Source organism: Manis javanica, chromosome 1 (genome assembly GCF_040802235.1).
Source record: "Manis javanica isolate MJ-LG chromosome 1, MJ_LKY, whole genome shotgun sequence".
NCBI classification, from domain to species: domain Eukaryota; kingdom Metazoa; phylum Chordata; class Mammalia; order Pholidota; family Manidae; genus Manis; species Manis javanica.
The window spans coordinates 150,473,703-150,500,877 of record NC_133156.1 but is presented as its reverse complement, the minus strand read 5'-3'; the positions used below and the strand labels follow the sequence as shown (position 1 = coordinate 150,500,877).

The 27,175-nt window shown below is 45.5% G+C and overlaps 1 long non-coding RNA gene across 2 annotated transcripts; it reads left to right on the top strand.

Moving 5' to 3' along the window:
* On the top strand, window positions 1-26,755 carry LOC108400620 (uncharacterized). 2 transcript variants are annotated; one of them, XR_012132049.1, is made up of 3 exons: window positions 1-655; window positions 19,115-19,216; window positions 22,015-26,755. It is a non-coding gene; the product is annotated as an uncharacterized lncRNA (long non-coding RNA). The 2 variants fall into 2 exon arrangements; XR_001853948.3 differs by lacking the exon at window positions 1-655 and adding an exon at window positions 14,666-15,353.
* The last annotated feature ends 420 nt before the right edge of the window (window positions 26,756-27,175 follow it).

The following is a 27,175-nucleotide window of genomic DNA, read 5'->3' as shown; positions in this document are numbered from 1 at the left end:
GGTTCGGGGCGACCCTGGGCTCGGGGTCTGGGGTGCGGGGTCAGCGTCTGGGGCTCAGGGTTCGGAGCGGGACTGGAAACCGTAGCTGGGCGCTGGGTGCGGCGCGGGCACTCGCTGCTGCAGGGGCGGGGCGGCCCCATGGGGTTCCCCCGCGCGCCCCGGACTCTCTGCCCGCCGTGGGGCGCGTCTCGGGGCGGTCTGGGCGCTTGGAGGCTGCGAGGACCTCGCTGGCCCATGTCCCTGCTCTGCTCGCGCACCTGGGCCCCTGCGAGGCCCTCCCGCTGCAGGGGTTGTTGGGGAGGCGGCCAGGCTTCAGCGGCCCCAGACCCTCGAGGCACCGGAGCCCAGGCCCTGCGGGAAAGGCAGGAGCCAAAACCCAGCCCGTTGCTTTCAGTGGGATATTTCCAGTCTCTTAACATTATTTCAGGAAATCTTTGCTGAATTACAGTAGTTTAGTGTTTATCTTACTCCTTCCATTTGCCTCCCCTCCCTCGGCTTTCCTGAGGGCGTAGGGCGGACAGGTGACGATCTGATAGGTTCTCCCGGAAGTGGTCGCGCCCAGGCTGGCTGGCACCCTCCTCACACAGGTGCGGTGTTCCTGTGTAGAGGACTTAAGATCTGCCCTCAGCACCTTTCGGATCCGCGGTGGTGTCAGGTAACCAGTCCACGCTGCGCTCAGGCCCCCGGGCTCAGGCCTCTTCGAACCGCGTCCGTGCCCTTTGACCCGGCTCCCCAGCCCCTCCCCCGCCTCCTGCTGTCCCTAGGCTGGGTTTTCCTGGCCTGTCTTCAAGATTTGACCTTTCTTTCGAATTTCCTTGATCTTTGTTCATGCAGTCTTATGAAAACGTCTGCTCCTTTTCCATCCGTGAGTCTCTTAAGGTCGCTGCGTATTTTACTCATTCTCGTATTCCTTCCTTACTCTTCGTCTTTACTGAAATGATGCATTGCTCTTAATTCTGATTATACCCTAGGCAACATGAGCTCAGGCTTGGGCTTTTCTAATTTTGAGAGCTCTTGTTCTCCTACTGTGTGGTGTATGACGCAGTGGACTGCAGTTTCCATCTGTTTGTGAGGGCAGGCCTGCACACCTGCGTTATCTGCAGAATAATGCAGAATACATATTTTGCTCTTTATTGTGTTTTCTTTTCTTATAATGACTTGGTTTAGGATTTGACCTTGATCCTCTTCTCTTGCTCATTTTTTTTAAAGGTAAAACTGGTGTTTCTAAACTAGAAGGAGGCATGTCTAACGCAGCATTCCTAATGTCAGAATTCCTTCTCTTGCTTTCCCATTAAAAAAGATACAGTGGCCTGAGATTTCCTGATTACTCACCTTTAACTTTTTATCTAGACCTTATTTTTCCTTTGTCTCTATTGTCCCCAGTGTGGGTCCTTGGGATGGAGCCCTGACAGAAAGGGGACGTTCACGATCTGCTTCATAGTTTTTCTTAAAATTTGAAAAACAAGAGTAGATGCTTTCTAAAACTCACCTCTGATGACCAAAAATGTTTGATTCTTCTTCTTGAGGACTGGGTTTAGCTTGTTCTTTTGCATCATCTCTCATAAACCATGTGTGTTACTGTTGGGGCTCCCCCACTCAAAGCACACCCTAATTTCTTCATGTCCACCTCTGGGGAGCAGGGCGCTGGTGTTTCTTCTGTCTTCCCACCTGAGGAGGTCTGTTAGACCTCTCCTTCCCATCTGAACTCAGGCTGGCTGACAGCCGTGCACACCTGGTGCAGATTCAGCAGCCTGACAAGAGTGGGCAGGAGCCGAGCCGCTGGGTGCGTTCAGCTGGCGAACTCCGTCCTGGGGCTTCTCCTGCACGGTGTGCAGAGGCCCGGTCTCAGCCAACTCCAGAGAGCCCAGGCCTGTTGCTCACTTCCTTTCCGGACCTACCCTCTCCCCTGCGTCAGAACCACCTGCCCCAACCTGCTTCATCCTGTTTACACCTGGCCCTTCTGTTCAGCTGCTTTGCCATCTCTTGGCCTGTAGAGTTACATCCACCTGTCCTGGGTCCAGTCCTCATCCTTACAAATGGGCAAGTGACTTATGGGTCTGAGCAAAACACCTGGGGTTCTCAAGAAGGCTCTTCTGAGTAGTGTTGGTGCCTTCCTTGCCTCTGGGTCAAGACACTTAGTGACGTCCTGGGTAAATTTCCTGGGTGGTTTACTTGCTGGATTTTTCCTGTTGGTGGTGTGTGTGTGTTTTAATACAGTATTTTCAATTAGTATGTGACGGTGATTAGGTTCCTGTGTTCACACAACCAATTAGCTGAGATGTTGGTTGTAAGTATTCATTTATCTACAAGATGCTCTACATAATAATTAATGGTATTAAATAAATTCATGCAAAGTGTAGTGAAGCTAGTAGACATGTACAGCCATATCTTTAGGGAAAATACCATGTTCACATGGTGACTGTTTACCAAAATAAGGCCTGAAGTGATTCCATTTACCTTTCAGGTTGCCTTTTCCTAAGCGTGAACTCTTCATTGTGGAATAATTGTAGGCATGATGGGAAGTTTCAGAGAGATTGCAGAGCATTATCATACATTCCTCTCCTGGTTCCCATTTTACCCACCATCGTGATAATTTGTCATAACTGAGGAACCAACCTTTATGCTACTATTAGCCTAACTAGTTTGCTCTGATTTCACCAGTTTTTCCATAACATCCTTTTTCCCTTTTTGGGTCCCAGGGTCCAGTCCAGAGGGCCACACTGTCCTTAGACCTCCACCCATCTCTGGTGCATTGCTCTGTGGTACTCTGCGAGAGCACAGTGACAGGGTAGGAACGATTTTGCAGAAGCCCACCTGAGGCCCCGCTGCATGCCTGCCATGCAGCAATTTGAGGGTGTTTGGCAGTCCTGTGGCCCCCTTAGCTGAGCAGCTGGCGTGTCACGGTGATTTCCCTTCTGGGAGGACAGTGGACACGCACATGATAAACACAAATCCTGCACAGGAAGAGGTGAGGTGCATCTCTTCTTCCAAGAAGCTGCTTCCTGTGTTGCACAGAGGCAGGTGGGTCACCTGGGCAGCGGCCCTCATTGAAGTGTCTTTCCATGACCTCATCCATGCAGGGAAGCCTTGTCCTTTATGTCATTCCACGGCCCTTGACTGGCCTTCACAATTAAGGTGAAGGATTGAGTTCTGGGGATGCTTAGGCCACTAGCCACACTCAGCCTGAGAAAGGTAATAAGACGGGGCTCACCCTCCCACCCCTCTGAGCCCCAAGAGTCCACCTTGAACCTGAAGAAGCAGAGCAGGCTTAGTTGGGGGGCTGAGAGCACAGCAGGCTCATCAAGTACAGGTGCACCTGGCATAGTGGGGGAAGGAGACAGTGCATAGACATCATCAGTTTCTATGATCTCAAAATAAAGATGGCCTTTGACTCAGGACACACAGTTCACACGGGACGTTCACAAGGTAAGAATGTAGGTGCCTACCTTGAAATTGTGTTATCGTAAGTGATATCGACCATCAAGGAGTCAGCTTCCAGCAGCTCTGGGCAGGAGGGAAGGGAACCTTGTGAAAGTCGTGAGAGGGAAGGAGTGACGCCGTGGCCATGAGGTCTAACACCCTCACCGGAGGAGAGGCAGTGCAGACAGTGAGCACTGCCAGACACGGCTGGTGATGCCAGTGCACCGCCCTGCAGGTGCCCAGGCCACCCACCCACCAGCCCCAGCCTGTGGTCTTGCCCAGCACTGTCAGTTTATCTGTATAGGGAGCGATGATGGCCAATCTCCTTAGGGACGGTGAGTCCTGGTACATAGCAGGTGCACACTCATGACATACTTGTCTCTGTTTCCAAACCCATTGTTGTCGGCTGCAAAATTAATTGTAACATTGCTCTGGGAGAAGGGAGAGCTTGCATGAGTCACTTATGAGCAAAACAAGTCTGGTTGGAGAGCCTTGGCATGCCCTGTTGAGGGGCTTCTCTGTTTCCCAAATATTGGAGGGCAAAGCACGTTCTTTGGGAGCAGAGTCAGACTTCACTCCACCTGGGCATGTTCTCCCTTCCCTGAGCAGCGGGCGACCCCATCGTAATGGCTCTCTGGGCTCAGCATGCCTCCCTGATTCCCTAGGACGGGGCAGGTGGGTCTAAGGACCTGGCACAGAGCCCGTGGGTAGCTGGCTGCAGTGCTGGGGCTCCCCGCCCAGGCAGGATCGGTGCATCAGCTTTGCAACAGGGCCCAGAGAGGGCTCTGCTTGGTGTGGAGAGGCAGGGGCAGGGGCATTTTGTCCCTATTATTCAGCGAGGCGCCCAAGCGTGGGCTGTGTGGCTAGAAAAGACAGAGCAGCTCTGTATTCTTCTGTGATGTTGACAGACAATGCCATGGTCCTGAGCTAAAAGGTTTTCTTGCTTCCGTGCGTGAGGCACCATCCCTCAAGGCACTGCTCCTGCCCACGCGGCCCCAAAGCCTCGGCCTGAGCTGGGGGAAATTCCTCTTCTCCGGAGCTGACAGACACGAGCTGGAGGCGTTAGCGTGGCCGCTGGATCCCCTTTGAAGCGACAGCTCAGGAGACCGATGGTGTTTTTTGGGCACCGACTTACTAGTTCCGAGGGTCTATCCCGCGGGTCCCAGGGCAGCGGTCTGGGCCACCCTGCCGGGGAGGAGCGGCTCCGGGGAGGAGGGCGCCTCGTTGCCGTCACACAGTAACGGCCGGTTTTGCTGCATGGAAGCTTCCTACTTCTCTTTCTCTCCTTTATTGACTTTGTCAAATAGTTTCCCTCCGGCTATTTTAATATTGTTTTATTGTGTGCCCAGTGCCTGAAGATAGCCTGAGGTCTCGCCAGGCATTGCTTGGTTTACGCCAGGAGCTTGGAAGCATTCAGCCTCCGGGTTTCTGGGGAAAAGGGCCCCGACGCGCAGTGTCCGCTGATCTCCGCGGTGGGAACCCTGCGCCCCGGCCTCTGGGAGGCGCACGCTCCTCGGTGGGCGGACGCGCGCCTGCGCTGCACTCACCTGAGGCCACAGAGCCGCTAGGGCTGTGAGTGTGAGCCGCTGAAGGGAAGCTGTGCCCTGACCGCGGGCCTCGGGAACATGCTGCTTTTCCTTTGTGGGTCATGTACTAGGCTTTATGTGTCCAAGAGAGGCTGACCCTAGAAAACATGGCTGGCCCAGTACAAGTCACCATCAGCTTGGGCACTGGGTGGATGCCCCGCAGCGGTGAGGGAGGATTCACTACTATCAGGTGCCAAGAAATACTATAAATATTCTGAGTTCATCCACCATTATTGAAACACATTTTTAACCAGGAGGATGGACTGTAAGGAGTCTGCTGTTGGGAGACATGCTCACCAGGATTAAAGTCCTGGCTCTCCTTGACCTTGAGAACATTGCAGGAAGCAAGCCCTCAGCCTAAAAGTGCCTGCTTCTTAGGGTGCTGTGAAGATTAAATAACGTAATCAATGCAAAGCCCCTAGCCCAGGGCCTGATGCACACTCCACACTCAGTAGGGGCTATTTGCATCTATAATCTACTTTCTTCACACGAGATTGGTAACTTGTAGAAATCATTCAGAACATCTGCGAAGAAATGTGAGCTCACCCTCTTGTTGCTGATAGTCTAGCAGGGAGGCGATGGTCCTTGCGGTGTCCAGGGAGGGTGCCACCGTGGGGTGGGTGGAGTGGATCGATCTGGCAAGCACGGAGCTCACGACTGCTCAGGGGACAGGGCCTCCATGAAGGGCAGTAGGGGTCACAGTCACCAGGAAGGGTGTGTGTGTAAAAGATCGTGAATAGTGGGTGACATTGACCATATGATCGGGGGGGACTGGGCCATGATAAAGAGTTTGAGGTTTATTTTTCAGAGAAATGTTTGGGGTTTGGGATAAATTTTACAAATGCCCACACAAAATCTATCGTTTCTATTTTTTTAACATTTAAGTAGGCAATAGTAAGAAGTTTAGCTATGAATTCCTCAGATTCCAAAAGATCTAAAAAATTGAGGTAAGAAAATGGTATTTAATTTTTCTAGGATGTATTTTTCATCACTTTGCACACTGTACGTCCTGTACTGTGAGGTCAGCAGTGGGCCAGCCTCGCTGAGCCCCAGAGCTGGTGAGGGTGACAGTGGCCTCACGTGACCGGCTTCCTCTTCCTCAGGAGCGGCAGCGCCTCCGTGCCACTGCCCTGGGCAGGGAGGCACACCTGAGGTCCTTGCTCTTGGGCCCAGGTGCTTCCACCTGTGCTTTCACTTCTCCCCACAGGTTTGCCCACCACCTCTGTTGCTTTATTGCAGTAGTGTCATGTGTCTCCTCAAGTACTGTCCTGCATAGCGTTTGTACTCAGAGTAGCTGCTGTGGGATCTGGCTGCCTTGTTTTCCCCTGTAGGGATCTAGCAAGTCCTATATTATCCAAATCTCAGTTTCCTCATCCATGAAAGAAAGAGGGGTAGAATCTTTAGTTTTTATGGAAATAAAAATAAAAAAATGGATGTATAAATTTAAAATCATAATATAAATGTAAATACTATTGATACTGTCATTTTAGACCATAAAACACAGCCAGAAATCTTCCATGTTTCCAAATGAAATTCTTCCAGACTAACTAGGGGAAAAATGCTTTCTCAGTCCTAATATCATTATACTCTGAGTAACATGGGAACACACACATCTCTGTGCAACCCAGCTTTATACAAAAAAGAGTATAAAGAATCCAGAAATTGGAATCATTGAATATAGATTATAAAATAACAAATTAAGAATAAGCTTGGAAATATTTTCAGGGATCAGGAAAATTATTTAATGGCATAGCTAATTTGAAAAATAATAAAACAGAACTTGCAGAAATAAAATATTTAAAAAAACTGAAAAAACCCTTGAAAGATGTTATTTTCTTGTGAGAAAACTGTGAGAACAGCTACCAGGGACAACATGGAGCTGGTATGAATCCAAATGCTGAGCAGGCAGAGTAGAAAATCAACACAGCCATGAAGAGGACTAGTGAGTTGTAAAATAGACCCCAAATATTTCCCAAACAGAAAGATTATAAAAGGAAGCTATAGAAGAATAGATAAGTTCCACAGGATGATTTAGAACATAACAGATTTGTTTAATCAAAGTTTTTCAAGGAGGGTTAAGAGAAAATGAAGCACAGAGAGTATGTGAAGAGACAGTGGGTAGGGATTTCCCAGAATTGATTGGAGACGTGAATCTGGAAGTCTAAGAATCCCAGCTAATCTTAAGCAATATTCAAGGAAGAGGAAATCTATAGTTAGACACATTGTAATAAAGCTGCAAAATAACAAATCAAAAATAAAGTTTGTTTAGTTTTCTTTGAGTCCTTGAATATATTAATAGGAGCTGTTTTTAAGTGCTTATCTGATAATTCCATCATTTTTGTTATTTGTGGGTCTGTTGCAAAGGTTGGGCAAAGGACAGCTGGGAGAACAGCTATCAGGGGCAGCACAGGACTGGCACGAATCCAAATGCTGAGCAGGCAGAGTAGAAATAGCTTGTTAAATGCTTGAGACTTTCAGTAAAGAGTCTAGAAATGGGACACCTTAGCAGCAGATATGAACCAGACCTAGTGTACAGGCTGATCTCTATTTAACTCCGCAAAGCCTGAAACCAACCTTCAGAGGATTGACTGGATCCACAAGTGAATTAAGTTCCTTCTAGAGGAAAAGTCCTCAGTGTTCACTAAAAGGAGACAACGAGATCCAGCCATTCAATGACATCATAATCACAATGCCCAGCACCCAGTAAAAAATTGATAGACAAGCAAAGAATCAGAGAGATTTGACTCTGGAGAAAAAGACCCAGAAATGACAGAGGATGAAAACAGAAGCAGCATTCTAGAGCAGCTCTTTTCAGTGCGCCAGGAGCTGAAGGAGACAGCACCCAATAGACAGAGGAGTAGAAGCTGTGCGAATAACCAAGTCAAAATTTCAGAGCTGAAAAGCACAGTATCTGAAATTTTTAAAATGGATCGGCTTAAGAGTAGACTAGAAATTGCAGAAAAGTGACCTGGAAACCTGACCGATAGAAAGTATCCAAACTGAAGCAATAAACAAACAAACAAAAAGGCTGACAGAAAAGCAGCTCTTCACTGACACGTGGGTCGATATCAAGAGGCCGGACGTGTGTGATTAGAATGCCAGAAAAAAAGGAAGGGCAGAAAAATATCTGAATGACTGATGTCTGAAATTTATCCAAATTTGGTGAGAAATATAAACCCACAGAACTCGAAACTCAAAAAACAAACAGAAGCACACAAAGGCATGTCTTAATCAAATGATTGACAGCAAATTAAAACAAAAAAATCATAAAAGTGGCCCAGGGCAGGGATACAAACTACATACAGAGTGACAGACAAAAATAACGACTAACTTCTCATCAGAAACGATGTAAGATGGAAGACAATGGAATACCAACTCTGAAGAACTAATTAAAAAAAAAATCATCCTAGAAATCTATATCCAATTAAAATTTCCTTACAGATATGAGGCAAAATAAAGCAAGTTGCAGGAGAGACCAACTTTTATTACTAGCGGAAATGGTAATAAAAAAGTGTTAAGGTAATTTCTTCAAGGTAAAGAAAAATATCAGATTGAAACTCACATATACATGAAGGAATGAAGACTGTGCGGAATATTAAATATGGGAGTAAATGAATTGTTTCTTTATTTCTCAATTTATTAAAACAGTGCTTGACAATTTAAAGCAAAAATAATGACAGTGTATTGTGTAATATTTAGTATCTGTGGATGTAAAACATATGCCAATTAGTACAAAATACAGAAAGGGAGAAATAGAAATGTAGTATTATAATATTTTTATAAAGTCTTATAAAGGTACCATCATAAAGACATATTGAAACCATAGAGCAATAAAAAAAATAAAATGAAGAGTAAACACTAAGTCAAAGGAAGGCATGAAATGAGACACTAAAAAATATTCCATCCATAAAATTACAGAGAAAAGAAGGAACAAGCAATAAATGGGGAAAACACAAAACTCATAGAAAGATGATGGAGTTAAATCCAATGATGTGAGTGATTACTTAAATAAACTAAATTAACCAAACTAAACATAGCCATTTAAATGCAAATATTGTCAGACTGGATTAAATAATGCTGCCTATAAGGAACAATTTTTTAACCTAAAAATAAGAGGATAGAATATATGTTATCCAAGTACATAATAAGCAAGCTGGATAGCAATATTAAAATCAGGACAATGAGGGACATTTCAGTAAGAAGATATGATAATCATAAATATGGATGCATCAAATAACTGACTCTCAAAATACATAAAACATGAGTTTACAGAGACAAAGGGAGACTAGACAAATGCACAATTTTAGTTGAAGACTCAACACGGTTCTCTTGGTAACTGACAGATCAGGTAGGCTGGAAATTGGTAAACACATAGAAGACTGGAACAAGATTGGCACCCGACTTGATCTAATTGACGTTTATAGAACATTCTACTTCACAAAACAGAACCCACTCTTTTCAAGTTCACATGAACATTCACCAAAGTAGACTGCATGCAGGCCATGAAACAGATTTCAATGCGTTAAAATGATTTGAAATTATTCAGTGTATGTCTCTGGCCTCAAAATAATTTAGAAATCAACAACCATGAATTGATGCTAGGAAATCCCCAAATATTTGAAAATTACATGTCACATTTCTAAGTAACCATTGTTATAATAAAGAAATCACAAAGGAAATTAGAAAATGCTTTGAACTGAGTGATAAGGAGAAGGCAGCGTATTAAAATTCATGGGTGGTAACAAGGCAGTGCTTACAGGGAAATTTATAACATTAAATACTTAAAGAAAAAAGATCTACGCTTCCACCTTAGGAGTTAGTAAAGGAAAGGTAAATAGAACTGCAAGTAAGTAGGTGGAGACAGTAAAGGTAAAATAAAAAATCAATCACACAGCAAACAGGCAATCCATGGAAATAAAAGCTGGTTCTTTGAAAAAGTCAGTGAAACAACGAAGCTCTAGATAAACCGATCAAGAAAGAAAAGGATATGAAGCACAGATTATCAGTTTCAGGAATGAAAGAGGGGCCATCACTACAGATCTTACATAAATTAAATTGATAATAAAGAAACATCATGAAAAATTATGACAATAAATTCAGAAACTTAGATGAAATGGACAAATTCGTTGCAAGTCACAAATTACCAAAAGTGACAAAAATGTATGCATACATTTTCCAGGAGTTTTTAATGTTGTCTGTGGTTTTTAGCCCTCTCCCGTTTCTCACTGTGAGAATGATAATGTTGGCCATAATTTGTTCTCATGTGCTTAAGATCAAACGCAACCTGCCTTTTCTCAGATTTTTCCGTTTGTCTTAATCTTAACATCAATTTAAGCCCAAGGTTATTAGATCTGTAGTGGTACGTAGGGAAAATTTACTCTAATGGTGTCAGATCAAACAAAAATGCCTTTCTCTCTTCTCAGTATCAGATGTCAGTGATCTTAAATAACTTTCAATGGTGTGCAGGAAAACTTCAAAACCCGTGTTTACTCCTAACAGTCTGGCTTTTGTCCTGAAGGTGTCAGACCTGTGCGAGCAGCCAGGAAAATCACGGCAGAGCCAAGATGCCTTTGGTCCACTTACACGACCTCTTAACACCTGGCAAAGAGCAAGGGGTGGAGCAGGGCCCATGGAGGCAAAGCCTCTCCACAACACCGAGAACAAAGGGTAACTACCTCTGCAGGTAATCATCCCAGTCTGCTGAAACTCAAGCACAGACGCAATGCTCACTCCCTGTGCCACTTGCCAGAGTGTCCCTGTCACACTGAGCTTCAAGAAGTGTACAGGCAAGAGCCTTGGCACATACCCATTCTGTCCTAATATTGTATTTTGGATTTTTTTTTTGGCTGTTTACAAAGGTGTTCTCAGGTGACTTTATGAGTCTCTGAAGAGCAGAAAGAAGCTGTATGTAGCTGCTCCCTTGAGGATGGCCATTTTGCACACAGCTTTTCTTGGGGGTATACCCTAGGCATTCCACGGAAAGGCTCAACTGTCACACTTAATTAGCAATGCCTTTTTAAAATTCTGAATGCTTCCAGGGCCTCTTATGAAGAGCAGGCTCTTTGCTGTGACAGTTCACCTCTTAGACACTGTTTTCCTTAAGCATTGCATACAAATGACCAAAAGAATGTCAAACAGGAAGAAATGTGGGCTATAGTAAATAGAATATTGTGGCAAATATGCAGACCTCCCAGCCTCTGGGTTCCTGAGCATGTGCACACGTGTGTGTGCATGTCTGCATGCTATATGTTGGGTACAAGTCTCAAGGCATAACTAGAAATTAGCAATTCAAGTAACTAAAGTATTTTCCCCACCAGAAAGGTTATGGGTGTTGAGATACACAGGACATCAGCAGATGCCACGCTTGTCACGCTGCGTCACCCCAGGTCCCTGCTGCCTGCGGGCTGTTTGTGAGGAGGGGCTGTTAGTCCCCATGGTGTCACTCCTGGGGCATCCCTGAACACACCCAGCTTTCAAAGATTGCCTGTGTTTGCCAGTGACTTGCACAGCTAAGCACCTCCTGCTGTCTCCTGGTTGAGGTGGAGCAGGTGATGGCACAGACTGGAGAGGTCAGGGGCAGTGCCGAGCTGATCAGGGATGTCTGCGTGTGCAGCGGGCAGGTGGTGAGGGGCCAGGCCCTGGGGCTGCCCCCAGTGCTGTGGAAGAGCCCCTGGTCCCCTGGGACCAGGGAGATGTGCAGGCCGGGGGCAGCAGCTCAGCCACCCTGGGAAGTGGGTAGGGAGGGAGTGTCATGTGGCATTCTCACGCTGGCAGCAGGGCCCTAGTCTGTGACCACCGGGCACATGATTGCCAAGGGCACGAAAGGTGGTTTCTACTGCACCCAGTGTGGAGGGGCGAGGCTGCCATGCAGAGGGCCCTTCTGTGGGAAGAGCTTCTCAGCAACACGGACTGTGACCTGCACCTCGGATCTGAAGGTGTGCTGGCTGGAAATGGAGCCCAGAGTTATTCTGGGGGCACTGCAGGTCTCATGCACCCCAGGAGGTGCCCGCAAAGACCCTCAGTGAGTCTGAACTGGCCGACTCCGGGTCTCTGCCCAGGTCCTCCCACACCCAGGCCCGAAGTGGAAGCCATGGCCCGGCTGGCCTCTCTCCCTGGGCCGGCAGCACTCTAACAGATCGATACGTGCAGGGCCAGGGAGCGCGCCCAGCTGAGAGCCGAGCTGTGTGCCGTTTCCAGGCCTGCGCTGCTCTCTGGGGAGCCTGCCCAGATGATGGCATTCTCTGCCATGGGCTTGGGTGAAGCCAGAGTCTTATAAATAATCCACCAGCCGTCTCTTCTACTTCATCACTCCAGCCTCAGCCACAGTGGAGAATTTTCTAGTAGGAGAGGAGATGAATCAGATGCAAACAGCCCCACCAGTACTACCAGAAGCTTTTAGTTTCCAGACTCCGGGGGGCCCCAGGGGGCCAGAGGGGCTCAGGACTCACATCTCCTCCAGGTCCCCTGATGATGCCGTGGAGCCGTGTCACCCGGCTCCCGAATCACAGTCTGGGCTGTGGAGCTCGGCCTTGGCTGTGTCCACATCAGAGCCTAAAGGCGACGGGCCAAGGGGTCACCAGACTTCCCGAGGCCTCACAAAGGCTGAAAACGTCCCCAGATGCTGGAATGTGGTTTTACTCCTCATGGGGAGGTGCTGATGCCAGCTTGCTTTCCCTCCAAGTGTGATGTGGGCTGGGAGTGACTTGTCACTGTGTGAGTGTGTGTCTCGTGTGTGCGCATGTGTGTGTATGTGTGTGTGCATGTGAATGTATGTATGTCTGGTGTGTGTGCATGGGTGAGTGTGTGTCTGTGTCTCTGGTGTGTGTGTGTGTGCATGCATGTGTGTGAGTAAGTGTGTCTGGTGTGTGAGAGTGTGTGTGCATGAGCTGTGGTGAGGGAGGGGCAGGGCCTTGCTCTGCTACACATGCACGCACCGTGAGGTTCCAGTTCAGAGGTCCCACTTGCACAGCCCTCCCAAGGCCAGTCCTTAACGTTCTGTTCACAGTGTTCAACACTTTACCTGAAGAGGCCCCAACATGCATAAGCTTCAGGCGCTGAGGATCTTGGGCCACTCTGGGGATCCCCACAGCAAACAGCAGAGAACACGGCCTCTGCCCTGGTGCACTGCCATGAGCTGTGTCTACCATTGCTTCCAACGTGCCTCATGGTGCTCGGGGGCTTCCCAGGGCCCACATGGCCAAAGGCATAGCTGCCTGCGCCTACAGAGGGCAGCCTCTGCTCCGTCGCCAAAAGGAGGTGGCCCAGCCACATCCTGGTCTTTGCCTTCCAGCCTCCATGATCTCCACCTGGCCTCACAGATGCCTCGTAAGTGTCTGTCCACATGGTCTATGGAAGTCTATGGACCACAAACTGAGTACTGAATTGATCAAAGTTAGTGACCCAAAGATTTCAAGAGAACAGAGGGTCCTGTCTTGACTGGTGTAATAGAGGTTCAAACTGGGAACACTGGTGGAAAGAGCAGAGGCCAAGATGGACTGGAGGAGAAACAAGAGAGCCCAGGCCTCCAGCCTCAGGAGGCAGGTGCAGCCGCCACGGAGCCTACGGATGCTGAGCCAGTGATGGGAGTATCATGAGGAACCATTCCTACATTCTCCCCAACACTCACTGGACTGTTCACCCATCTTCGTGCCGACACCACGGGGAATCAGTGACTGCAGCTTTAGAGTGAGTCTCCAAATTAAGTCATGCAAGACTCCGACTGCTCATCTCCTTTCAGGGCTGTGGCTTTCCACGTAAATGATAGCATCGGTTTGCCAATTTTGACAAAAGGGGTTTTGATTGAAATTTTATCCAATCTATAGAGAAATTTAGGGAAAACTTAACATGTTAAGTCTTTTTCACTTTCTAATCCATAAATGTGTTACACCGTTCCATTTAGTTCTTCATTGTCCCTCAACAATGTTCTACTCTTTTCAATGTGTAGGTTTTTTGTATATGCTGTACATTTTGATGCTTGTGGTATGGTTTTAATTGCATCTTCCAATCACTTTGTTGGTGGTATAGAGAAATATTAATTGAATTTTGTATGTTGACCTTGTATCCAGTGGCCTTGCCAATTGATTTGACTCTAGTATTTTGTAGACTATTTAAAATTTTAAGTACATAAACACATTATATGTGAACAATGGCAATTTTGCTACTTTCCAACCTTACATTTACGTACGTCTTTCTTCATTTAAATTTGTACTCTGACTGTTCTGGGTGAGACCCATAGGGCAATTTGTAATGGAAGTGGTGAGAGTAGACATTCTTGTCTGTTCCTGACCTCAGGGGGAAAGTGTTCAATATTTCACCATTAAGTTTAATGTCAGCTGCTGTTGGTGTGTGTGTGTGTGTGTGTGTGTATGTGTGTGAGGTACTCTTTAATTAATGAAGTGCTTTCTATTCCTAGTTTTTAGAGTTCTGCAACATTAACTAGTGTTGAGTTTTATCTTTCTGCATCTATTGACATGATTATATAGTTTTTCTTAATTTTGTTAATGTGAATATTTTTCACTTATAGTCTTAATGTTTTATTATAAAAATTCTTTCCAACATAAAAAAATTGAAAGAATTGTATAGTGAACACTCACTGTCTAGATTTTTCTGTATTTGGCATATCACATCTGTATCTATCTTTCTATCTTGTCTATCAATTTATTATAAATTTTGATGTATTTCCAAGTAAACTGACAACAGTACACTTGATTCTTAAACATCTCAGCCTGTATATTACTAAGTGGAGTTGAATATTTATATACATCTAGTTTGTTTTGAATTAACTGTACAATTTTGTGTGCATTTGATACGTTTTAACAAATGTATATATCTATATGTATATATGTGTTTGTAATGCAAATCCTATGAAGAGACAGAGCACTCTCACCACCACAGAATATTCTATTATGTTCCCTTCCAATCAATATCCAGCACCCCCACCTCTCCCCATCAGGTAACAGTGCTCAGATTTATTTTCTCCACAGAAGAATTTAACTTGTTCTGAAACTTTACTTATATAGTATCATAGAGCATCATATGGCATCACAGAGCATCATACAACATCATGGAGCATCATAGAACATCATGTGGCACCATAGAGCATCATACATCATCATACAGCATATGCACTTTTTTTATGTTTGGCTGCTTTGACTTGAGACAATGTTGTGAAATTTATCCATGTAGTTGTGTTTATTAGTGATTCATTGTATTTTGTAACTGAGTAGTATTCCTTGTCTGCAGATATTAATGTCTTTACCCATTCTCCCGTCAATAGGACCAAGGCTATTTCCAGCTTTTTGGCATTATGAATGAAGCTACCATGTCCATTCTTGGACATGTCTCTTTGTGAGTACATGCTGCCCTTGTTCTTCGGTGAATACCTAGGAGCGGATTCCTGGGTTATAAGATAGCTGTATGCTTATTTTTTATAAAATGTGGTCCAACATGTCCAAAATGGTGGCGCTGTTTTACATTCCTGCCCATTCTTTTTGTTCCCCTTCCTCATGACCATTTGGTACTGCCAGTCATTTTTGTTTTAGCCATTCTGAAGGGCGGCCAGCTGTGGCTTGAATGTGCGTATCATTGATGAGTAATGAGGTTGAGAAGTATTTTGCCTGCTTGTCCCATTCATATATTCTTTAGTAAAACACATGTTCATGTGTTTGCCCATTTTTATTATGGCCTTTGTTTATATTATTCAGCTGCAGAAGAAGTTCACTCTTTATATATTCTAAATATCAATTTGTGGTCAAATGGATATTTTGTAAATATTTCTCCCAAAATATGGTTTGACTATTTGATTGAAAGGTTAAATTTTCATGATATCTAATTATCCATTTGTATTGTTTTCTGTGTTCTGTCTCGAGACACTTTGTTCCCCCCGTGCTTTCTTCCAGAAGCTCTGCAGCTTTCATCTTCATATTCAGGTCTATGATCCATCTTGAATTAATTTTCGTGGATAATGTGACATCAGGCTAAGTTCATTTTGTCTGTGTATGGATATCCAGTGTTTCAGAACCATGTGTTGAGAAAACTTCTACTTCTCCACTAAATTGCTTTAGTCCTTTGTCAAAAATCCAATGTACATGGGAATGTGGGTGTATTCCTGTGTTCTCCCCTCTGTTTCATTGAACTATGTGTTTTCTGTACCAACACTTCGCTCTCTTGATTACTGTAGGTCTTGATTAGTAAGTCTTGAAGTCAAATAGTGTAGTCCTTGAACTCATACTTCTTTTTCATTTCTTTGGCTATATTAGGTCCTTTGCTCTTTTAAACATCTTGAATTTCTGGTATAAAACTTCTTGATCATGATGTGTTACCATTAAATGTTGCTGCTAAATAAACCCTACTTAATATATCCTCTCTGCTTTGCAGGATTTGATTTGCTAATAACTTGTTCATGAGATGTGTTGGTCTGTAGTTTTCCTTTTTTATAACATTCTTTGTCTAGTTATGTATTAGGTCTATCCTGGCTTCATAAAATGAATTGGAAGTATTACTGTTTTCTATATACTCTAAAGGAGTTTGTATATTATGGTTATTATTTCTGTCTTGGTTATTTGGAAGACTTTATCAGTGAAGTTATTTGGATCTGAAGTAACGCTGTTAAAAAATTAACTAAGAATTTAATCTGTTTAATAGATATAAGTCTAATTCGCATTTTTCACTTCTTGTGCGTCTCCTCTGGTAAGGGGTTTTAAGCAATCTGTTTACTTCTAAGTTACACAGTTGTGGGCATAAACTTGTTCATATTATCTTTTCACTAACTTTTAAAGATCTGTAGCATCTATTGTGATTTCCCTTTTCTTGTCTATTCCTGATGAATTTTATTAGTTTTATGAATGTTTTCACAATTTTATGAATTGTTGAGTTTTTTCCCACTGCATATCTATTTTTTCTGTATTATTGATTTGTACTATTAATTTTATTATTTGTTTTCTATTATTTTCTTAGAGTTTATTTGCTAGTGTTTTTTTTCTAGTTTTATTTGGGAGCTGCTTAGATAATTGATTATTTTTCTTTCCTATTTTTAATATATGCATTTGAAACTATAAATTAGACCTTTTATGTAATACTTTTGCTGCATCTCAAAGTGAATCTATCTTATCTTAATTATCTTTCAGTTGAAACTATAATTTTCATTGTGATTTCTTCTTTGACCCATGCATTTCTGTTATTGATTCTCTGTTTACTTACACAAAGCATAGAACAAATTCTGATGAATTCCATTCTTAGAAATAGCTTTAGACTTACTTTATGGCCAAAATGTGGTCAGTCTGAGCAATTGTCTCATGTATGCTTAAAAAACTGTATATTCTGCAGTCTTTGGGTAGAATGTTCAGTATATGTGTCTTCTGATGCTGGCCAGCTGTGTGGTTATAATCTGTATTTTACTGATTCTTGGTCTTTTTTTCAAGCAGTTATTGAGAAATGTGTCTTAAAATCTCTACCTATGATTGTAGATTGGCCTGTTTCTTTATTTCTGTATTTTTCTTTTTATACTTTTAAGCTATGCATACAAGTTTAAGTTTTTTATATCTTCCTGTTACACCCTCACTTACCTTATGAAATGTGTTCTCACCTCCAGCAATAACTCACCTCAGGTCACATTTTGTCCTATGTCAGTAAAGCCCCAGTGCTTTTCTTCTGGCCAGTTTTTGCTTGTTTCCCATATTTTTACTTCATGCTTTCTATGCAGTCATGTTTATAGAATGTCTCTTATGAGGGGTAGCTGGTCGGAATTAAAAAAATTTTATTTTTAAAAAACCAGTCTGACAAACTTGTCACAATTGAAATGTTTAGTCCATCAGCATGTAAGTTAGTCACATTCATTGTTGGGAGGTTAGTCTAATATCCTGTGATTTGTTTTCTTCATTCTGTCTATTATTCTTTTATATCTCCTCTCCTGCTTTTGAATTAACCAAGTATTTGTATTACTCATTTCTCTCTTCTTCTACTGCATTACCATTATATATTGTTTATTTTTCTATAGCTTAAAATATGCATACTTGATTTATACAAGTCTACCTAAAATTAGTACTTTTACCGCTTTCTGAGCAATCGACGAGTCTCACAAAAGGCTTTTGTGCCTTGGGTATTATATTTTGCTTCTGCTTTTGTGAGAAATACCACATGATGTGTTTAGTGTGACTGCTGCAAGCAATGGCCGCTCACCCTGACATGTGTCCTTTCTGATGCTCTTCATTGCTAATGTATTTTCAAGCTTTTTTCCCTTCCCTTGAGCCCCAAATTTTGCTTTTTCATGCCTTGTGATACTAATGTATTGGAGATAATTTTTCTCAGTTTTTTTTGTATAAACACACCTTTATTTTGCCCCCATGGTTTAAATCCTTTGTTGGGCATGGAATTCCAAGTTGGAAGGTTTTTTCCTTTTCTTTCGTTCCTTAAAGACAGCATCCCATTGTCCCGTGACTTGCATAGTTCTAGAGAAAAGTCATTCATTATCCTTATTTTCCCTTCTTTCAAACTATCACTTTGTAGCTCTGTGGCTAATTTTTAGATTTTTTTTCTTTGTATTTGGTTCTTGACTGTAATGTGTGCAGGTGCGGTTTTCTTTGTGTTTATGGAGAATGTATTTGTGTGTTGGTGACATTCATTCTGAAAACACCTCGGCCATTATACCTTCAAATGTAATTCCATCTATGCCTTTGTCCCTGTGGGCTGGGATTCCCGGAGGAGCAGCCTTCTGAGTGTGCCCCACTGTCCTGTCTCTGTTTGTGTCCTGTGCTCTGTCCTGTTCTCATTCTTTCTTTTGGAGTCTCAGAGTGCTTTGTATTGACCTTTCAGCTAATTACTCCTGTTTTCAACTACAGTTAGTCTATTATCAAACCCTCCCAATGAATTCTTATATTGAAATGTTGTATTTTTCATTTTAGAATGCCAACTAGATTCCTTCATATAGATTCTGTTCTCTACGGAAATGTTCTATCTTTAATTCATGTGACCTTTTTGGCTATTTTCTCTATTATATTTTTAAGAGTTATTTTAAAGTTTTTTTGATAATTTCCAAATCTGAATTACCTGTGAAGATGTTTCTATCTTCTGTTGTCTATTAATTATTTACCAATTTTTCTGCCTCTCCTGAGGTTCTGTTGTGTGCCAGATGACATGAGTAAAAGGTCTATCAGGTCTGAAGAAGATGCGATTTCACCATGGAGGTGGTCCACCTGCTCTTCCATCTGAGGCAGGTAAGGTGAATCCTGACCACATCAACCCACCTGGAGTCACTGGATTGGGCTGGGGTTATCACACGGCACTCAGCCCACCTGGAGCTGGCACTGGGCCTTGGGTTCCAAAATCTGGCCACCATCTTGATAAGAATGGTCATGTCTGCTGCAGGCTCTCACTTAGGGGGGACCTTGCCTCCTGGTGAGGACACAGGAAACTCGCCTTTCTGGTTCAGCTGTGACGTTTTAGTCCATCCAGCTCGTTGCCCTCCAACATCTTTAAAACTGATTTTTTTCATTTATTCCAATTTTCTCATGGTTTTATGGTGATGTGTACACTGCGAATAGCTACTACATCTTAGTTGTAAAAGTTCCAGTAGTTTTTAGAAATGTATTATGTATTGATGTCTGTTTGAAAGCAATTCGTGGAATAATTTAATAAGTAAAATGCTTGTGTTCATGGAAAAGCATTGGAAAGATGTGATGTGGAGAAATAGAAAAATGCCTGGTGGGGTTCTCCTCGGCCTTCTGAGCTGTTTTGACATGTCCCAGTCCCAGTCGTGTTTTCGGCTCCCCTCCATTATATTCCGCTGTGGGTGGGGAGAAAGTCTGGGAAGGCAGGTGGTGGGAAATGCCAAATGGGGAAAGATGGGAAAACTCACTAGTGGGAAGACAAGGGAAAGGGTAGGGAGGGCTTTTCTGGAGTATTTTCACCTCTAGATCTAGACTTGGAATTAAAGTTTCCAAAGAAAATCCAGAGGCCCTGTGGCCCCTCCCTTTGTCTAAGGCCAAGAGCCACCCCCCCACAACAGTGACATCTGTCACCTCCGCAGCCCACAGCCCTGGCATGCCCCACCTGTGCCCCTGAGCCACTGCCGAGCCTTGTGCACACCAACTCGCCTTGTGATGCTTCAGGAGATGGGAAGACAAGATTCTCACCAACACCGTGTGTGTCACCTTGCTTAGCTGTGCAGAGTGGGAGGTCCCTGCCTGGCACTTGTTAACTAACTGACTGTGCCTCGGGAAAGACAAAGGGAAGGCTCAGCACAGAGGCATCTGTTTGCCTGTGAACTGTGACAGAGACACGGAGAAGCATTTCCTTGTAATCATCAGCCCAGGGAGAACCATTTGGAGGACAGAGATGCTAGCCATCAATCTCCCTGTGCATGCAGTGTCTCTGTTTAACAGCTGATAGAGCGTCTCCAAAGAGCTTTTTTGCTCTTTGTTTAAAATGACATATAATGGGCCTGGACTTATCAGTGTCTCTGAATGCATTTTCTCTGCTCTGTCCCCACTGGGAGATTCAGTCCTTTCTAATGGATATGTGCAGGATTGATTTTGAGCTTGGTATAATTTAATCCATCAATTTAACATTAAATGAATATGCAAAGGGAGTCTCTTTGTGGATGAAAAACAGAAGGGGGACATTCTTATTAATTTGAAATAGACTTGAGAAATGGAAATCGTCTGCTGCTATTAGTATCTGCCATAGGGTCCTGTGATTGGGCCATCCTGTGGGCTGACTCACCAAGCAGCTGAAACCAGTTCGCTGCCATTCAGGGCGTCCTGCAGCATTGCAGTCTCAAACCCCTGGGAATGGAAGAACATGGCTGCCCCCATGCCACACTGAAGGCTTTTCCGGGCACGGCTGGGTTACAGCCCCGGCCCCCTGTTGGGGCAGATGAGAGGCCTGAATCAGGTGTGCCCTCATGTGATTTAAAACCACACCAAATGCCCAGGGCTGGACAACAGGGTTAATCAATTTCAGATTTCTTTGATTCCAAAGGGGAGTCAGAGTCTTTGGAGACTGGAACCTTGAGCAAAGCTGGGGGAAAACAAAGGCCCCCCTCCAGTCCTGCAGCAGCCAGGGCAAGGCAGAGAGCCCCATGTCCCACGTGCAGGCCTGGAGGCCAGGGAGAATCAGAGAGGGCCCTGAGTGGGACCATGTCTGCAGTCTATCCCTCTGCAGAGTGACCGAGGACAGAGCCCCCCTGCGTCGTGCTGGTTATGTAGGCACTGCTGTCATCCCTGCCTCATCCCGGACAGGTGCAGCCCGGCCCCTCTTTTCTGCAGCTTTTTAGTGTCTTTGTGCCTGACCCTTTGAATGCATCCCAGCCCCTCACTATGATTCCTGAGCACAATAGCGGCAGTTTTGGGTTTTGGCCTGAGTAACCTTCCATCCAGGCCTTGGTGTGCTTCATCACGGGCAGCTCAAGCAGCTCCCGTCCTAGGTTCTCCCAGCAAAGTGTGGCTTTGCTGTAGAAACCAAGCCTCCTCTGGAGCCTTAATTGGCATCGTCAGGTGGTGGTTGACATGCATGGCCCAGGTCCTGATCTTCATGTAAACAGGATCATACAAACCAATCGCACAGACTGATGTAAACTCTGTGTAAACTTCTGTCTCCCAGACTTGGGAACTGACATGGAGCAGATGGTCCCCTCACGCAGTGCAAAAACGTTTTCCTCTGTGGAACAATCCACCCTCTGTATTTGACAGTTCTCACCAGTTCACAGACTACAGCAGACATCGGATGAGATGTTTTGCCCTCCTTTTTACTTCCAAGTGCAACATGAGATGGCCCTTTGAGGAAATGGGAGTTTAGGGCAAAGGTTGAATTTTGCTGCCAGGGATTCAGTCTGAATCATGGAAGGAGAGTTTGGTGGGCAGGTCACCTGCTCTGAGACTGAGGCTTCATATTCTAATGACACGTACATGCTTCACATCAGGTCAACTCAAAGTGTCACAAAAGTGTCCAGGTCCACGATGGTCCCCTCCCCCAAATCCCTGCTAAAGGGCCTTCCTGTTTGTGATTATTTCAGCCAGAAAGTGTTGCTTCCCATGGCTGCTAGCAGGACTGACGTGACCCTCCTGCCCCCTGAAGCCAGGTCATCTCTGGGCCCATCTCCTGTCTCCTGCTCTACATCTTCACCTCCGTGATCAAGGCTTGTCTGATCCTCATGGCACAATGCCCCACGGGCCACCGCAGGCACCTGGAGCAGCAGCAGGAACCAGGGTACAGCCTCCCCCTCTCAGGGGTCTGCAGCAGCCCTCAGGCCCAAGCTGGGCCTCAAGCAACATGAGCGCCCAGGGGTACACTCTCCCTGGGCCTTCAGCCTGGGGGTAACTCAGGCTCTCAACCTGAGGGGCAAAGTGCTCCCCAGTGGGATACGACTCCATGTGAGATGGGCAGAACACACCCTGGTGGAGACTCCGGCCTGGGCAGGGATGGGGGGCAGGCAGTGCAGGCTGGCTCGGCCTCCTTCAGCCAGCGCCTTGGGCCAGGCTGCTGCAGTGCCCTCTGACCTCGGTGAGTGGAGGGGTGCTACGGGGTCTGACCCCAGCAGTGTGGTGTGGGCCTGCCACCCACTGGGTTCAACACTGGGATAGTTCTCTGGACCCCAGTGAGGACTGGGGCTCTTCCCTCAGGAAACTGAACAGCCTCTCTGGGAACTGGGTGCATTGCTCCCCAAAGGTGAGCTGTACAAGGTGACCAGGGCACTGACGAGGACACTTGGAAGGAACAACATTTATCGCAGTCATCGTGAGAAAGCAGCCTATTCTGGTTGTGCTGGATGTGACCAGACAGTGGACACACATGCCCATCCCATTTCCACGATCTGTGGTCTCCAGGCTGTCACTGGAGAAGAAATGGGCAAGGAAGCCCCTCCACGCATGGGCTCCGAGGATCTGTAGCCCCGAGTGTCCCCCATGTTCACACCGGCCAAGAGCCCTTTCTGGGCTAGACGCAGCGGGTAGCTGGGCAGGGCAGTGTCACTCTGGCATGGACCGCGGGGCTCGCTTGCTGCCCGGCACTCTGCAGTCACAGGGCCTGTGGCTTAGAGACTGTGCACAGGCGGCCAGAGCATGGAGGGGAGGCAGAGAAGAGCTCCCAGGGAACATGGCTGTTCTGCTTTTACCTGAGGTAGTGGGTACGCGGGCATTTGCTTGACCCACAAATTCCACAAGGATTGTCATGTTGAAGACATGTACCAGTGGAAACACAGGGAGCCGGTGAGAGTCCCTCTGCCTGTTGGCTGAAGCTCAGGCGTGGCACTCAGGGTGGCCAGCTGTGGACCCCAGCACTGTCCGCATGTGCAGCCCGACACGGCTCACATTGGGAGGATGGTCGACAAGAACGATTTCTTTATTGTAGATCTTTCTGGTGTTGCCCCAGGAAGTGGCAGCTTCCATCTGGGAGGAGCAGAGGCTGAGCCGGTGGTCTTCCTGCCCTCTGTCCTTGCTCCAGAGGCTGTCCCCCCACCCTGAGCCCTGTCCAGGGCACTGCATCTCAGACAGGCAGTGGCCAGGGGGCCTGAGAGTGAAGGGACAGCAGGGCAATCCCACACCAGGCTCAGAACTGCCTCTACCAAAAGCCAGACCTGCTGGTCACCCGCTCTTCCACAGTGAGTGCTGGTGGTGCCCACAGACCAGGAGGGCGAGTCACTCTCATAGGTGCAAACACTGCTCATCACTTATGAGATGCTCACACACCACGGTGGTCTCCCAGACATGTGACAGAAACAGCACCACTGTCCTCAGAGTCATATCTGGGGCCCACCAGGGGGAGCTTCCTGGTCCTGGGGGGCTGTGGAAGTCACTGTCTTGGGGAGGTGGACCCTGGGGGTGGGACGGTGGGTGGCCCCTGGCCCCCTGCACTTCCATGGAGCGAGTGGCCTGCTGGGAGGTGATGGGCCACCTGCTCCCATTGCACCAACCTGGTGACTCTGCATACGTGCACAACAGCCACACTGCCTGGCTGCGTCATGACCAGGTAAGCCGGGAACAGATTCTTCGTCGGGATCTCCAGGGAGATGAAAGAGCCCCAGAGATGGCCACGAAAGCCAGCGCCCAGGCCCAGCCCTGTGGCAGGAGCACAGGTGGGGTCGTATCTTGTTGCATCTGTGCACCTGTAGCTACTCTTCTCGACCTGCTCTAGTTACTACTAGACCTACTAGACAGTATTGCAAAAACAATTTTAACAGTAAATACAATAATGGCTTAGGTACAAAGAACCTGAAAAATGAATGTTTCTGCATAATGAATATCCCATACAACTAAAAATTAACTTCTCCCTTCCTTTGGGTGGATATTTTATAATGTGTTTCTACAACGGACAGGCCTACTAGACAAATAGATTCTGAGATGCTGTGGGGACACACTGCAGGCTTACATGCTGAGGTGTCCACAGGGAGGTGATGTGCTTCTGTAGCCACGGGGGCGACACTGGTATTGACCCTGTGACAGTGGGACTTCATTCTCCTATAAAAGCTGCTGGCTGAAACTTTTCTGTGTTCCCTTGTCTGAAGAAGGAACAACAAGAAGGAGGGACCTTCGGTCTCAAGGGCAGGCTGCCATGGCTGCCCACGAAGACAAGTGAGAGGAGCTCTGTTTCCCACAGTGTGAAGATGAGGCTGGCGGATGTGTGTCCTGCTTGCAACAATTAACCCATGACAACCAGCTCACTTCTGGCAAGAAAACAAGGAAAATCCTCTGAAGCCAGTTGTGGGATGGATTGGTCCCCTGAGATGTACGCTAGCCCAATTGAGCACCTGCCCTGAAGATTCTGTGTGTCTTGGGTGGTCTTGAACTTCCATTTTAATGGGAGGTACAGTGAGGGGTCAGGGGTTAGAACCTAGAAGGGTTACATTCCAGCAAGAAGGCAAACTAGATGAAAAAGTTGCCCCACAAGGCAATTTGCAGGACTTGACCTTGATATTAGGAGGACAACACCTCTGGAATTTGAAAGCATAGGCTAGCACTCATGTGAATTTGTAGCTTAAATTTTTATACTTGTGCTACAAATGACAGGCCAGGAGCCTGAAGTGGTCACAGGCTGTCAGCACCCCATGGCCTGTGCTCTCTGGAGGAATGCATCTTCAGTTCCAGTCTCAAAGAATTTCCACAGACAGAGTTCTATCCCTCATGAGATCATAACAAAAAGTCAGGAAACACAAAATAAAATAAAGCCTATCATTGAGAGACAGCAGAAGTAGGAAAAACAGACGGCCCAGGTATTGGTATTATCAGACAGGATATGAAAGCTTAATGTGTTTAAGTAAAAAAAAAAGAGAGTATTAAATATGAAGAGCAACAAGCAGCTATCAAAGTGGCTTTTATAACAGCCAAATAGATATGACCAATTGTGGCCAAAACAGAGGAACAAGAACTAGATTTACCCTCTGGACTGAAACTGCCAGCAATTGTGAAACAGTAAATCCACTAGATGTCAGGCAGCGGAGGGCAGGGGCCCACGAGAGACGAGAAGCTGGTGGGTGGAGCCCTGAGCTGCTTGCAGCTCCCTGCCCAGGGGCCGGGGCGCATCCACGCTGCGGTGCAGGGAGGGGTCATCACAGCCAGGTGGGTGAGCAGGCGGGAGACTGTCTCCATGGAGATGAGCGCCCCAAAGCTCACAGCAGAGAGGGCTGGAGGGGATGTGGACAAAAGTCCTGAGACATGCAGGAGTTCCCCACTGGGTGTCCAGCCAGGTCCTGGTCAGGGCACTGAACTGGGCATGAATCCCTGGTAGGCTTTCTGACACCCACGGGGCGGGAAGGCTGCCTGCTCCCACCAGGCAAGGCTGGGACCCCAGGATTCCAGGCGCATGGGCAGAGCCCATGAGGCGCTGTTGCCTAAGCTGTGTGACATGACTGCCTGTGACTGAGCATGGCTCAGGTTCCACCTGGCACATCCCAAACGCAAGACCCAAAGGATCAATGTGTTTCAAAAAACCTCAGCTTTGTTCTTGAACAGAGCTCAGGAATATTTACAGAAATTCAAAAATATCACCCAACAAAATACAACTTCTCAATATCTGTCAGCCTGTTATGGATTGAATTGTGTGCCCCTCACGTCAATATGTCAAAGTCTGATGGTTTCTCTTCTTTGTTAATATGCTAAGTTACTTTGATGGATTTCAGTGCTGAACCAGCCTTACAATACTGACATGAACTTAGTCATGGGTTACATTTTTTTTTACACATTATTGGGTTTAATGTGCTACAGTTTTGTTTAGAATTTTTATGTTCATATTAATCAGATATTTTTCTCCTGTAGTTTTCTTTTTTTTTTATAAGACTTTATATAGTTTTGGTATCAGGGAAATGCTGACCTTATGAGAAGATCTAGGAAAAAATTCCCTGCTCTTCAGGTTTCTGGAAGAATTTGTGTAGAAAATGCAATTTCTTCCTCAGTGATATGGTAGAATTCACTAAAGAAGCAACTGTGGAGGACAGTGTGGAACTTTATACAGAAGTTAAACATACACCTACCAAATGGTCCAACCATTTTACTCCTGCATGTTTATCCAAACAAAAAGAGCATAGGTCCTCACAAACGTGTATATAAATAAATGTGCAGTGCAACTGTATTTGTAGAAGCCCATTAGAAACAAACCAAATATCCACTAATAAGTGAATGCACAAGCTAACTGAAGATATGCTCATTATCTTGACTGTGATGTTCCCTGATTGTATATACCTGTTAAAATGTGTCAAGTTGTACATTTAAACACGTATAGTTTATTGTATGTTGGTTATACTTCAATAAAGCTATTACAAAAAAGACTATAATATAAAGCTTACTTTCATAGACAAAAACTGAAAAAAGTCATAAGTACTAGAAACAAAATAGTCATATATTTCTATAAATGGAAAAATATGACAGTAGAAATAAAACCTTTGTAGATGAGTTAAATAGCAGAGGTGGTAGGGATGAAAAGTGGGCTAGAAGATAAATCTGAAAATATTACCCAGAATACAACAGAGTCAAATAAATAAGCATGTGATAAAGAGTATGATAGATATTAGATATGGCATAAGAAGGCCTAATAGGTTATCTAGTTGTAGTTCACAGAGGAGATAAGAGGTTGGGGGAGAGTCAGCATATAGAGAACTAATAGCTAAGAATGATATAAAATTGATGAACAACATCAACGGTTAGAATCAGAAGCACAAATCCAAAGCAAGGTAGGTATAAAGAAAC